We start from the raw sequence: 15,830 nt of genomic DNA on the forward strand, positions 1-15,830 counted from the left end.
AAAAAAAAAGGATTTGAAGGATTGCCTAACTCTGCCCTCTGAAAAGATCTAAAAATAATGACTAGCCCAGTAGTAAGAGTACCCTGAGTGCCTAGATTGTGGTCTCTAAATATTTTATATTTTCCACTTAGATGGAACCTGGGCTTCTTGAAGAAATGGCTGATTCCAGATCTGGAGCAAGAAATTTACAGGATAAACTTGAACTTTCTTGTTGGGTCAAAAAGCAAGAAACACTGCCCAGATCATTTCCAAAGGACTCATGGTTCAACCCGAAAAGATGCCCACCATCCCAAAGTTAGAGAATTAGAACACCAATAAGAGTAATAAATGCAATCACATAAAATATGTATAGCCCATGGTTTGTAATAATTTCAAGCAAGCAAACAAGCAAACTCATTGGCCATCCTTGGAAAATGATAGGGAACATAGTCATTTTGAAAACTAGTAAATAAAAGGAGAGAATCAAACTTTATCCTGCTTTTTCTATATAAATTATACTTCAGAGTAATTCAGTGGTTAATGAGGCTAGAGTTCTCTATATAGAAATACTCCAGCTAATAAAAAAGGGAATTGTAGAATAGTGATATTCTAATGCATATTGCTCTTTTGCAAACTCTAATGAGTTAATAGATTTAGACAATGATCATTAACAACTTCAAAAATCACAAAAAGAGAATCAACTAGGCAATAGGTGCCTCTTGATATAAGTTCATTATCAATTATTCTTGCCCAAAAAATTAAACCTAAATTTCATCAAGACTAAATCTAACTACCATTTTACTGAAATTACAGAAACATATAAAATGATACCACAGATGCAGTCGACAGAATCCAGTTTCTTCAACAAATAAATGACAAGTGGGAAAAATAAAATGATGGAGAGAGGCCCTGTGGACTAAAAAAGATTTGAGAGACAGATTAGCCAATTGCAGTTCATGAGTCTTATTTAGAACCTGATTTAAACAAAAACGAACTTGGAATAAATTGAGACAATGGGGAAAATTTGAACACTGACAGGATACTTCATGATATTAAGGAATAAGTGTTAATATTTTTGTTGTGACAATGGTACTGTGGTTATGCTCAAAAGAGTTTCTATCTTTCAATGATACAGAAATATTTATAAATAAAACTGTGTCTGGATGTTGCTATAAAATGATTTGGTGTGTCAGGGGAGGTAAGTAGAGACATAAAGAAAAAGCATTTGAGCTTGAATTGGTAATTGTTTGAAACTAGCAATGACTATATGGGAGATAGTTACACAATTCTCCCTAGTTTTGTATATACTTGAAATTGTCCGTAATAGAAAGTAAAAATAAAAGCTGGATTCTTACCATTAGCCAACAAGGACTTGCATAACCTGATCCATGCCCACCTCTCCAATCCCCTCTCGCTCATTTTGTGTCAGCGACTCTGACCTTATTTCTTTTCTGTGACTACATCCAGCTCTTTGTCTAGAGAGAATGGAGAAGTATTTGAAGAGATAACAACAGCAAATTTCCCCCAAATTATGAAAGACATTAAACATACACACAAGAAACTAAAGGAAGCAATAAGTTTATATCTACTTGTCCTTTTTCTACTAATTCTAGTATTCTTAGCCGGTTAACAGACTTTCTATTCTATGGATATCTTGCACCCCAAGGCCATCCTAAATCCACCATTGACCACCTAGGTGGGTTTCAACTGAGAAAATCTCCTAGGTTCCATCCTTATTGATATCTGCATCCTCTGAATGACCCAGATACCAATATTAACAAGCCTCGGGGTTGAGGTTTACAGCGATTATAGATTCCATGCGATGCCTTTAGAGCCAAGGTGTACCAGGAGGGAGGAAGAATAATAGCTCTTTCTCATTTAATTTGATGCAGGAATGAAAAGGGGATAGAATGCTATCAACACAGTTTTTGAGGTCTTCTGAAAGCACTGTCTTCCCCGACAGTTTTTAGGGCAAGGAAACTGATCTAAGGTAGATTGAAGGAGGAGGCTGGCTTCAGAAACAGGGACTAAACAGTGGGATATCTGAGATAAATCAGGGCAAAGGACTAGAAAATGGGGTTGGAGAAGAAAGCAACTGCAAATGTGAGATGTTGTTTGTCCCCGAGGATGTCTTTAGAATGACACAAAACAAATTCTGCTTTCGTGTTTAGGGCCAGTTGTAGAAATCTGGTCATAAAATAAACAGGAGAAGACAAAGGGCATATTGCAGCAGGAAGATGGATGAATGCAGATGGTTATGTAATTTCGCAGCAGCTCCACACCCCTTGGCAAGACGTGATGGTTCCAGACCCCAAGAATAGCTCCCCATGTGATCTCAGACTAAGTGGGAATGAGGATGTACCTGGCATGGCAAGGGGAGAGCTCGCCCAGAAAAGTGATGAGTGAGGAAATCATTTTCCCTGATAGACTTAGGTCAGCAATCTCAGAGAGAAGAGATTCGACGATTCAGAAGCCAATGATGGCCACCACTGTGCTGTTTTTAAAGAGGCAGGAGGCTGTTAACACCATATGCCATTCATCTCATTTATCCCCCAAATGGCATTTTTTTTTTTTTTTTTTTTTTTTTTTTTTTTGCGGTACGCGGGCCCCTCACTGCTGTGGCCTCTCCCGTTGCGGAGCACAGGCTCCGGACGTGCAGGCTCAGCGGCCATAGCTCATGGGCCCAGCCGCTCCGCAGCATGTGGGATCTTCCCGGACCTGGGCACGAACCCGTGTCCCCTGCATCAGCAGGCAGACTCTCAACCACTGCGCCACCAGGGAAGCTCTCAAATGGCATTCTTTGAACATACGCTGTTTGCCAAGCCCTGAGCTAGGCCTAGAGAATGCAACACTGAGCCAAGCAGGCCTGGTGTCTGAAGATAGATTGAGTATCACGTCCTTGTGTACCAGGAAGTCGGTTGTCCAGGGACATTCAGTGAGAAGCCAGGCAAAGGGCTTTCCTAGGCTCACCTCTCTTGGCTTCTTTTGCCACTAATCCTTCCCTTCAAACCCCCATGAGCCCCATTTTAAAGTTGACAGAGTCCATAAGAGATTAGTACATGGAACAAAGGATAGGAGACAAAGACCTCCAGAGGCCAGAACTCTTTGCAGAATTTTTGATGTACAGCAATGAAAAAACCAAAATCCTCAAAAATTTAGTGGTCTACAAAGGACAAAATAGCTCAATAAAACTACACCCACTTCGCCATCATTACTGTAGGCACTTTGTAGAGACAAGTCAAGGTTGGCCTTGTCTGTTTCTATTTTGTCTGGTGTAGAAGATAATTCATATTATGACAAATGGCAGCATCGAAGAAGAATTGAATGAAGTCTGCTTTATTCCATACATAGAAACTAATGCATCTAAAGTAAGTTGGCTTATAGGAACTGAAAAGCTTTGGTCTGTGCAAAACTGGCATCAACATTAAAGGAACTTATAGACTTCCCTGGTGGTGCAGTGGATAAGAATCCCTGCTCGCAATGCAGGGGGCCCGGGTTCGATCCCTGGTCAGGGAAGTGGATCCCACATGTATGCTGCAACTAAGAGTTCACATGCCACAACCAAGGAGCCCACATGCCACAACAAAGGAGCCTGCGAGCTGCAACTAAGGAGTCCACAAGCCGCAACTAAGGAGCCTGCCTGCCGCAACTAAGACCTGGTGTAACCAAATGAATAGATAAATATTTTAAAAGATGAAAGGAACTTAGACAAAATGGCCCCACTTAACAGAAAAGGAACATATACAGGTGCTATAAAATGATCAGATTAGGATTATATCAGAACACTTATAAAACTCCTCATCTTTTTAAAATTCATGAGTAATTAAAATACTAAAATAAATAGAAAAGAGACTTAAAATATCATTTTAATTCTTGTGTTATAAAACCACTTTCTTGTATAAGGTAACAATTTTAATTCCTTTCTGAATAGGTAACAAATGTGTTTGGTTAAAAGACAGTAAACAGTAAGAAAGTGGGTCTCCTTTCTACTCCTTGTCACCTAGGTCTCACTCCCAGAGGAAACCACTGAAACCAGCTGCTTGAGTGTCCTTGGGAAATAAGCAGTGCATGGACAGGTATTGGACAGGTAGCATTGGTATCAGCATATGTATTCATATTCCTGCTCTATTGGCGGTTTAAGGCCAACCCATGTTCTGATTGGTCAGTCAGCATCCCCCTGAGTACAAACATGTGCAGTACGTGTATAACCTTGTTCTACAAATATAGCACACTGTTGTATCAATTGCTCTGTTTATTTAATTTACGTGTGATTTTCCACATGCATTCATATAGAGAGCTATTGATATCTTGTCCTTTCAATGTATTAGCTAGAATCTTCAGAATGTTCTAATTTATAGATGAGTAAACCGAAGTTTAGGAAGATTAAGCAATTTACCTAAAACCACAAAATTGGCAAGTGGTAGAGTCCTGGTTGAACCAGATCTCTCTCAGTCCAAAAACTCTTACAAGTTTAAATTCACTAAGAACAATAATAAAGAAAACATAAGTTAACAGAAAAATACAAATTGTCAGCAGTACTGCTACATTTTCCTGTTCCCTTAGCTTCTAGTCATGATTGACTTGATGAGAATGACAGAAAGAGATGACTGAGGTCAGACTGCAATATACAAAATGTTGGGAATTCACGCAGCAGTTCTAGCAATCTTCCACTAGGTGGCAGAATTTAAAAATATTACTGAAAGCCCAAAGACTGCAGCTAACTGCTGCAATGAGATTGGATGTCAAACAAAAGTCTTTAAACTTTGGCCCACACTTGCATTTCCAGTTTTGTTTCGGTTTTTTTTTGTTGTTGTTGTTGTTGTTGTCCTTGGAAAAGTTCAGGAGCTAAAGCTTTACCATTTCCAGTAAAACTGTCTAATTTGGGGTTCACCCTTCAACTTGCTAATATAGAACTTCAGCTTTAATAAATTACAGTAAATTTGTTTAACCTTATTTTGGGAATTCCGTGTAAGGTCCTTGAAATTGTTCCAAATACCAATTCCACCTCTGGAATTGTGTGGGCTATGCTACAGAGTGGTATTTCAATGGCTGTTCATCTTTATCGTGTCTCAAATGTCTGGGCCATGTGTGAAGTACAAGGTCAGGAACTGCTGACATAGCATAGGAATTGGTAAGAACTCTGCCTGGAAATAAGAGTAATATTTCCCTAACAGTTAACGTCTTTTACAAACCACTCCACATTTGCCATTTCTCATCACTTTGCAACACTGGACCTTCAATCCAGTCTAACAAACCATTTGCCTTCCTGTGTACATCTCTCTTGCTCCCACCTCCATACTTTACACACACTCTCCCTGTTAAAAAAATTCCTTGGGCTTCCCTGGTGGCGCAGTGGTTGAGAGTCCGTCTGCCGATGCAGGGGACGCAGGTTCGTGCCCCGGTCCGGGAAGATCCCACATGCCGCGGAGCGGCTGGGCCTGTGAGCTATGGCCGTTGGGCCTGCACGTCCGGAGCCTGTGCTCCGCAACGGGAGAGGCCACAACAGTGAGAGGCCCGCATACCGCAAAAAAACAAACAAATAAAAATTCCTTGCTGGGACTTCCCTGGCAGTCCACTGGTTAAGACTCCACGCTTCCACTGCTGGGGGCATGGGTTGGATCCCTGGTGAGGGAACTAAGATCCTGCAAGCCGCATGGTGCGGCCAAAAAAAATTTTTTTTCTTGCTTCATTCTTTCTCAACCCAGGTACCCACCGAGGGGAAAAAAAATGTTGTCTGCCATCAAGCCATCAGGCTCTGTAGCCCCGTGCCCCCACTCTGTGTACCCTGAGGGGAATTCAGGTTGGAGAAAAGAAGGATACTGGCCCTAGGTAGTTAAGATGCATATTTAAGGAGTCATTTCAATGAGCTCAGACTTTTGTCTCTTCCCATGCATAGTAAAGCACTAAGATCATTAATTTGAGATTTCTGGGTTTTGCAATTAGCAGTAATCTTTTGAGGTTCAACTACATGTTTTTGTTTTGTTTTGTTTTTTCAGCAAAATCTCCGTGGCTCTTCTGTTACCTCTTCAGAACAGTTCCTCAGAGCTATCTGAGAGGCTGTCAACCAAGTTATAGCCCTCAGGAAGGTCCCCAAATAAAGCATAACTCACAACTTTTAGGTTGTGCATTTTTCTTCAGTCAACACTACCTTGCTTCAAAAAGTCTCTTCAAAAAACATACTCTAGGCGTTTTCTTGACTAAGTTTATGTTCCTCTTTTGCATCTTCGCTCAGAACTTATGAAACCAATTTTCCATAATAACTTACATTTTCATATATGTTTATCCTACAATTTTTCAAGTCAACATTTATTCCATATACTTTAAAAACTGTTCTGAGGTTTTTATACTTCCAAAGAGTCATCTGTGGCCAATTTGTTTTCTCATATTAAATATTTTTAGAATACACATTCCTTCAGAGTTGGGGTTTCTTCCAAAGAGAGGAATTTATGTTTGCAAGGCACTTTGAATCAAATGTGCATAATATTCACATTTTCCTTTTTTCGTCCTTTGCTATTTTTTTGTGCAAATTATTACTGCAGTATAATATACATACAGAAACGTGTGTACATCACAGGCATACAGATGATAAGTTCTCAAAGTAAACATACCTACAGAGCAAAATTTAAATCTAGAGACTGAACATTCTCAGAACCAGAAGCTCCATCAAGGCCTAGTGGACAAAAAATGTCACCTGCCACATCAGTAAACAGAGAATGTTGCAGCCATCAAGCTATCAGCCACTGCAGCCATTCCGACTGTGTGCCCTGAGGGGACTCAGGAAGGAGAAAAGCAGGATACTGGCCCTAGATAGTTAAGGTGCACGTCAAGGAATGATTTCAAGGAGCCCAGAATCTTGCATCTTCCCATACATAGAAAAGGGCTAAATTCATTAACTTGAGATGTCTGATTTTCTTTAATTAACAGTAATCTTTTGATGTTTGAGTACCTGGGTTTTTTGGCAAAAAAACACCTGTATGTCCTGGCTCCTGTCTTACCTCTTTGAAACAGTCCATCAGAGCTCTCTGAGAGGCTGTCTCCTGGGTTTAAGTCCTCAGTATGGTTGCCAAATAAAGCACCATTTTCAACTTTTAAGTTGTGCATTTTTTTTCAGTCAACAGCATCTTACAGTCACAACTCTCTTTAACCAGTATGCTGACTTCTAACACCATAAATTCACATCTAACTTTAAGAAGCATAAATAATCTGGCACACTTGTAATAGGTGGAAACATAAATATATGTAGAATAAATATAACTAACTAGTGGTTGTACTTCATCTCCATTTATTTATGTCATCCTCACAATAACCCTGTGAGTTATGTCCTCCCTTTTTTGTAATTTTCAGATAAAGAAACTAAATATTAGAGCAAAAACAGCATTTTCTTAAGGTTACCCAGCCAGTTAATGGCAAAAGTGTGATTCAAAATGTGCTTTTTCCTACTCCAGAGATCCCATTCTTAATCACTGTGCTCCACTTTCCACGTATAAGAAAATACATTTCAAAAACAAATATAATCAATGAAATGATCATTTACTCTTGGAGTGTTTCAGAAGAGAAAAGAAAAATAAGTTGATAATAAGGTACATGTCATAAATACAGGCAAGCAGGGAGGGAAAGAAGTTTCTACCAAAGAGAAAGTGTTGATTCATTAAGATAAAGTCCATTATATTCTCCCTTACTTATGGTATCTTTTAAAATTAAACCCATCTGTTGTATTATTTTCTTTCTGTCAATTTCATTGCAGGATAAGTAGAGTCATGGTAAACCTGAAGTGCTCAGACATGATTAATTAGCTGAGTAAAGGGGGAAAAAAGTAAGAATTAATTAATTTAGGAAATGACCATGCTTACTATTTCTCTCCCATAATGCATTTGTATCTCATACACATTCTTCTTTGTCCCCTCTAGGTGCACCATCATCACGTCAGGCAGAAAAATCCAATCTTCTTTTAGAAAGGGTCAGTAACTATTTTCAAACAAACAAAAAGACCTTTTAAAAAAGTATCATTGAAAGAAACTGAGTGTGTTCTAGGCAGGAAAAAATACATTTCTGACCTAATTCAGATAGTACAGTTTTCCCCAAGATCATCTATTTACTCTTAAATACATGCTGACAGGCTGAGTGTGTAACAGCGCACATATAATGAGGCATGAAATAGTTACATAGGAAACTCCCAGGCAGCTGGGAAGATTTGTGACCCAGTAAAAATGAAAGAGGTGCTCCATGGAACTGTAGAGCTCTACACCCTAAACATTTTTAGATTTAAGAGTTTACATGGATTTGTGTAGTGGCTGCTAGGTACAAAAATAGTTTAGTCTGTGCACCCTGGAAGTCCTAATCACCCAATATGGAGCCACCAGAAATTTACTTGGCTGGAGACTTCAGATCAGTGAAGTGGTTTTCACTCATCGACAGTGGGTTTCCCAATGTTTGGGAATTGCTGGAATAAATGTCCCAGAGATCCTTTAACCCTTTCAGAGTTATCTGCATTTTAAAAGTTTATAGCTAAAGAAGTATCCATCTACATTTTAAGTACTGAGAGAGAGAGAGAGAAAGAGAGAGAGGGAGAGAGAGAGAGAGAGAACTTTTTGGAAACTGCTGATAAGATATCTGGATTGTCTCCCTTAGAAAAATGCACATGTGCTTATATAGACTATTTTATATAAAAATTCAAAGCCCTGGGCTTCTCTGGTGGCGCAGTGGTTGAGAATCTGCCTGCCAATGCAGGGGACACAGGTTCGAGCCCTGGTCTGGGAGGATCCCACATGCCGCGGAGCAACTGGGCCCGTGAGCCACAACTAATGAGCCTGAGCATCTGGAGCCTGTGCTCCGCAACGGGAGAGGCCACGACAGTGAGAGGTCCGTGCACCGCGATGAAGAGTGGCCCCTGCTCGCCGCAACTGGAGAAAGCTCTTGCACAGAAACGAAGACCCAACACAGCCAAATAAATAAATAAATAAATAAAATGAATTTATTTAAAAAAAAAAAATTCAAAGCCCTGATGCTTTTACTGAAAGGTTAGGAAGAATTCCATCTATAGATCTGATTTTAGGCAGTGTAAAAAGGTAAACTAAAACTTTTCAGGAAATATGGAACTTTAGGAACAGAGGACATTCCCTGGTTTAAACGCACACGCAGCCTGGGTTTCTGGGTTAAAGAAGATGTGTCCTGAGTTTTCATCGGCTCCCTTGCACTTCATGCTCCGGCAACTCAAAAGCTCCGGTCACCACCCAGCTTACAGTCCCCCCCACGTCTCAGTGCCTGTGCTCTTGCTTGCCCCTCCTTCTCTCCTCTCTCTTCTTCTCCTCTCCTAAGGTTGAGCTGAAGTGTACTCAGCTCAATCTTAGGAGTGAGTATGAACCTCCATTTTCCAGGAAGGCTTCCCTGACTTGCCTAAGCCCTCTGTGCTCACAGGCTAAGCCAGATGCCCCAAGGATCCCCTGCTCGTGAATGCATCATTTCATACCATCTCTAGAATCTAAGCAGTTTTGAGTGCAGGAACTGTGAGTGATTTAATTTTGTGTCCTCAGGTCTTAACACGGTGCCTGGAACTTAGAAATGTTTCTGAATGAACGAATAAGTGCATATATACAGATGATACATACACTCAGTGTTTGGATCCAGGTGGATGAAAGTTCAGACTCCTTTGAACCTATTTTCAGAACTTGAAACAATATCACTGCCTTTGAATGGGCTTGCTTAAAAGGAGCATGTACTCATTAATAAATAATCCCATCTTTTCTCTCGAGGTCAGCAAAGCAGCTCCTTCTGACGGGTTCCTGAGTGATCAGTGTTTGATAAATAAAATTTTACAGCAAACATTTCCCATTTCCTTTTCTTACACTTTACATTATTATTGTGTAAATCGATATACATGTGTATGGTATAATCGATATTATGGTTAAATCGATATACATGTGTATAGTATAAAATGTAAAAAGCTACCAAAAGATATACAGTGAAATGTAAATTTCTTCCCCACACACTCCCAGTTCCTCAATTTCCTCCCCCAAAGCAACCACCATTAGCAGTATTCATAGTCTAGGCATAGAACAATATTTTTCATTACATTTTTGGATGTACATTCAAGAGAAAGAATTTGCTTATGGCCCAAATATTCTCGATCTTGGACAGCTGCTGAAAGGACCAGCATGCTCTAGAGGTGCTTCCTTATGGACAGGTTGTAAGGGTTCCAGGCAAATCTATCCAGGAAATAGCTGGAAATAGAGGTCTGAGGCTTAGAGAGAGTTCTGAGCAGCAGGTAGAAATCATTAGGAAGAAATTGTTGATATCATTGGGATGATGCAATATCCCAAGAAGCATAGAGGAAGATGAGAGCCTGGCATCACACCAGAATCAAGGACAGGTCCAATACTGAGGACAGATGCAAGAAGAGCTAATAGTCAAACCCAGGAAGGATCAGATAAGGATTGTCTTAGTTTGAGCTGCTACAACAGAATGCCACAGACTGGGTGGCTAAAGTTTTTTTCTCACAGTTCTGGAGTCTGGGAAGTCCAAGATCAGAGTGCCAGGGGATCCAATGCCTGGCGAGAGCCCACTTCCTGGTTAATACATGGCTACTGTCTTCTCTCTGAGTCCTCACACAACAGAAGGGGCAGGGAGATCCCTGGGGTGTCTTTTATAAGACACAAATCCCATTCATGAGGAGCTCCACACTCAGGCTCATCATTTTTCAATGGCCCTCCTTCCAAATACCATCACTGGGGATTAAGTTTCAACATGAATTTTGGAGTGACTCAAACATTCAGTCTATAACAGGGATGAATTAATAATGATAGTTTTTGAAACATTAAAGTAAGAGCAAATTTTGTACTCTGGACACTAAATTACACTGAGAGGCACTATCGGATACTGAAAGGTCAGCACTGTAGGATACTGAAAACAGAGGGAGTCAAGAAAGTGGTAATAGCACAGGGAGAGAGGCAAACAAATTTTATCCATCAATATTTATTGAATGGTTACCATACACCAGGAATGTGGGAATGCAACAACGAACAATACAGGTTTTTGTTCTGTCCTCTTACAGGTTCCTATCTTGGTGCAACTGTAACTCTAAGAGAATGCCCTGAGATAACCTTCCCTCCTCACGCTGGTGGAATATTCAAAGTAGAGACACTAGTCTCAGGTTGCCCTGATACACATAAATCATCCACTTGAGTTTAAGAGGATTTTGAAAGCCTTGTAAACACTCATCACCCAACCTGCTCAAGACCTGTGCCTAGAAAGAGAAGTTAGGACTACAGTAGGGGAGGTATGTTAAAGCACATCAAAGAAAAAGACAAAGACAAAGAGGAAAATGAAGGAGGACAAGGTAGAGGAGAAAACAAGTAGTAGCAAGAACAGCAAAAGGGTCTGAGGCTTCCACGTTTTCATGTAATCTTCATTCATCCAACCATTTAAAAGTAAAAATAAATCATTAAATGATTTTTTACCACATGCCTTACATTGTTTTAGCACTGAAAACGCAGAGATGGAAGATAGGCTTCTAGAAGTTTGCGTTCACAGATAAATTAACAGACTCCGAATGTTGGTGAGTCACTATAGAGCATCACACCTTTTCAGAAAGCTTTTCCACAGGCTCAGATACACCAATGTTGCGGCCATATGGATATATGTACAAGGTGCAAAGGAAGCAGTAAGAGAGATGCTCCCCCCCCTGTTGGGGTTAAGAAAAGATTCCAGGAATTTCAGACCAGGAATTATTAGTTCTCTCTTAGTTGCAGTTTTAGGGCATATCCTGCACATATTTTCTCTAATTTGAGCTTCACCAACAAGCCAATGCCATTCTTGTGCCCATTTTACAGATGAGAAGTGTTCAGAAAGATTACATTGCCCCCTCACTTTTTTTTTTTTTTTTTTTGCAGTATGCGGGCCTCTCACTGTTGTGGCCTCTCCCGTTGCGGAGCACAGGCTCCGGATGCGCAGGCTCAGCGGCCATGGCTCACGGGTCCAGCCGCTTCACAGCATGTGGGATCTTCCCAGACCGGGGCATGAACCCATGTCCCCTGCATAGGCAGGCGGACTCTCAACCAGTGCGCCACCAGGGAAGCCCTGCCCACTCACTTTGACATAGCTAACAGTGGGAAAGCCTGGATTCAAGCCCAGAGTGTCTAGCTGAGAATGTACATTTGTGATCACCACCCTCAGTGCCTCCTTTATTTGCCTATCACCTTGATCCAAGCATTTGGCATGGAACTATATATGTCTTCTTTCAGGAGTGGGGTAAAGGAGATGAGATTAGGGAGTCAAAGGTAAGTGTTTAGACTCTTTGGAGGTTTAGAACAGTTTTCCACAAAATGTGTGTTTTAGAAACTTGTATCAGAGTCACATGGATATTTATGAAATACACAGACTCTTGAACTCTACCCCTCACCCACTGAAATGGAATTTTTCCATATGAGATGTTTGAGAAACATTGGCTTCAAGTGTGACACTGGAATGTTTTAAAAAATCCCACTACTATAATTCCAAAATGATGAATGTGGTACAGTTTTAAAGGAAAATTCAAAATCCTCCAAAATCCCTCTAAATATATGATGCCAGGAATGTCAGCCTGGATCTTAACCATTTAAAACACCTATTTTATTCTGACATAGTAGAAAATTGAGAATTTTCCTCAATGCTTGCTAATGAAAAGAGGATCTCAAGCCACAGTAGAGTAAATGATACTGGCAGGACTTGCAAATGTAAACAACTGGAAACTAACCAAAATAGGAGAAACAACAGTTTTTAGACATTGGAAAGCAGGCATGACAAGACCATGATCTCTGAAAAAAAAAAGAAAAAGAAAAGAAGAAAAGAAGATGAGCCTTATAGTTGACCTTATTTTCTTCCTGGAAGCATTTTTTGGATCACAGTGTTAGTAGAAGGAGTCCATGCAGAGCACTAACATCTCACTGGGTTAAAGAGACAGGGATTGGTATTCCAGAAAGTCAAGGCAGCTGGAATAGGTGGGACACACATAAGATATGAAGTCACCAAAGAACAACTGCCAAGAAATGTAACTGGGTGACTCCCAGAACCCAAATGAGATTTGGTGATATTCAAATTCTGATCGGCCATTGTGTAGAAATCTTGTTGAAGACCCAGGGTCTCAGTACATACCCTAGAAGTCTAACACCTTGTTAAGACGTGTAAACCAGCCATAGAGTAAAACTACTCTAGAACTTCTCTAACAGAGCTTAAAACAAGCCTCAGTAGGATCAAGCTGATCCACAAGTAACTTAAATGCCCTCTAAACAGACTTCAACACCCTATGTAGAATGCAGCAAAATCTAGAGACTTTAGCATGGTAGCATTCATAATTACAACATCCAGCATCCAACAAAAAATTGCTTGATATGGGAAGAAGCAGGGAAAAAACTCAGTCAGTACAAACAGAAAACATAAATGACAAAATGGTTGAACTTTACACACACATACACACACATGCACACACTCAAAGACATAAAGGAAAATATGAATATAAATAAAAGAGCAATTGAAACTATGAAAAGAACCAAATGGAATTTCCAAAGATGAATATATAATTTCTAAAATTTAAAATATACTGGATGGACTTGAAGCAGATTAGAAATTACAGAAGAAAATTTCAGTGAACTGGAAAAGGTAACTATACAACTATACAAACTGAGGTATAAAGAGAACAAAAAAGCTGACTGTGGGTCTGTATCAAGCAGACTAACACAGATGATTTCATGACCTCCTGGGCTTAATTCTTACCATCACCATATGTACATTTGGGGCCAATTGATTTGACCTCTCTGTGCCCCAAATTCCCCAACTTTCAAACAGGGAGAGTAATAGCACCTGGATTAAAGGGTTTTCATGAGGATTAAACATGCTTATATATGTTAATATAGGTAAGGTAATCACACAGTAATCAATGAATTTTAATAATTTTTATTAAATTCCAAAATAAGAAGAGAAAAAAATTGATCATGGGAAGTTATTCTTAAATGGTGATCTAAGATTTTCAAAATTTGAAACTAGAAGATATAATTTGCCAAAAATAAAACAATTATTATGAAAGAAAAATAATTTACTTCTGAAAAGGAATAGGATTTATTGGAATCTTATTGTATATTAACAAAGTTTTAACTATTGTTTAATTTTAAGATGTGGAGACAGAAAGGATGCACAATAAATGGTTAACAGTGATTACTTCTAAGGAGAAGAATTGGGAGATGGGGAAACTGAGGACTTTTGCTTTCTACTTTGTATATTTTTACAAATTTTCAATTCTTTTAAAAATCATGGAGTATTTATAGAATAAAGTTAGGAGAATTGAAATGAGATGACCTGATAGTATGTTATCAATTAGCCAGAAATTGGCTGATGTTTTCTTCCACCTCTGGCTTTACTATGATTCTGTTGCCTCCTAAGATTGTCACCCTTCTTCATTAAATACTATTAGACAATTGTCTCAAGGTCAATAGCATCAGTACACTATTGACTATACTGCCAAGATTATATTGGGCCATTCAAAGCACTCAGTATTGCCTCTAACACATAGCAAGTCTCAATAAATACTAGTTCTCTTATGTCGCACTCCCAAATCACACCCATTTTTTCATTTAATGAGCAACATCAAGATTCTGGATTTTAGAGATTGCTTTTGGTGCAACCGCTTTTCTGTAATCTTTCTTTTTTCAGTTGAGTTTTGTTTGTTGTTGTTTTCCTTCTTTTCTTTCTTTTTGTCCCTATCCACTAAGATCAGAGAAAACAAAATGAGACAATTTTTTTAAAAGACTTTTTAATTTAAAGGCAGATGAGAAAAGTATTTCTTATCCTATTTTTGCTAAAGAAGTACCAATGAGCATTTGGTGTGGAGGGTAAACACAGCTGCAGGGAAATTGCTTTCAGAAACCCATTAAGCGAACTGATTTCAGCCACTAGGGATGGATGAGTGGTAGAAATAAATTCCTTTGTGGTGCACAAGAGCACTGCAGAAAGTTGCATTTTAACCTACCTTAAATAATCAGCAAGACATAATACCTAACTTAAATACACAGTCTACAGCCAAAATGCCTGAGGCATATGTTCTTTGCAACATTTCTACTCTAAAAGTGAAAGAATATTCCTTGAGTCTATCGACGCTGCCTAAAAACCTGGGTAATGCTTGATATATTTTAAAGTATTTATGTTTATTTTCTAGTTAAATTATCTGTGGACATTGCACAAATTGTTCAATATAAATAAATGTATATTTTATAAAAGCACTCAGATGCATATAAAAACCGGAGAAACCTGAATGAGGTCCATAGTTTAATTTATAGTAGTGTACCAATCTTAATGTCTTGGTTTAAATAATATACGAAGGTTAAATAATATGTTACATTGGAGGAAGCTGAGTGATGGATACATGGGAACTTTCCAAATGATTTTGCAAGTTTCTGTGAGTCTAAAATAATTTCAAAATAAGAAGGTTTTAAAAATCACCTATACTTTTAATATTTTGGTGTTGAAACAAATAAGGTCAGCATGATTTTAAAATGGACAAAAGAATGCGTCAGTGAGAACCCTGCCTTTGGTCAGTGATTTGTTTACCTGAAAAATTCCAGGGAATGGGTTCAAATGCCATCACCTGGTTTTTCTCTTGTCTGCTGTCCCCCAATTCTTATTTCCCCTAGTTGGTTCCAGTTTCAGACAGGCTCTTCTCTTAAGAAGCTCCAGTGCATCGTAGGAGAGGAAGGGATGAGAACAGGACAGAAAACTGTGGGCTGGTTTCACAAGATGAATAGTTGCTAAGTGGAAAAAAACAAAACAAATTTCCACTGCAACAGATGAGCAGAGATATGGAAAGTTTAAAAACAAAATAAAACAAAAAA

Source organism: Hyperoodon ampullatus (genome assembly GCF_949752795.1).
Source record: "Hyperoodon ampullatus genome assembly, chromosome: 11".
Taxonomy (NCBI): Eukaryota; Metazoa; Chordata; class Mammalia; order Artiodactyla; family Ziphiidae; genus Hyperoodon; species Hyperoodon ampullatus.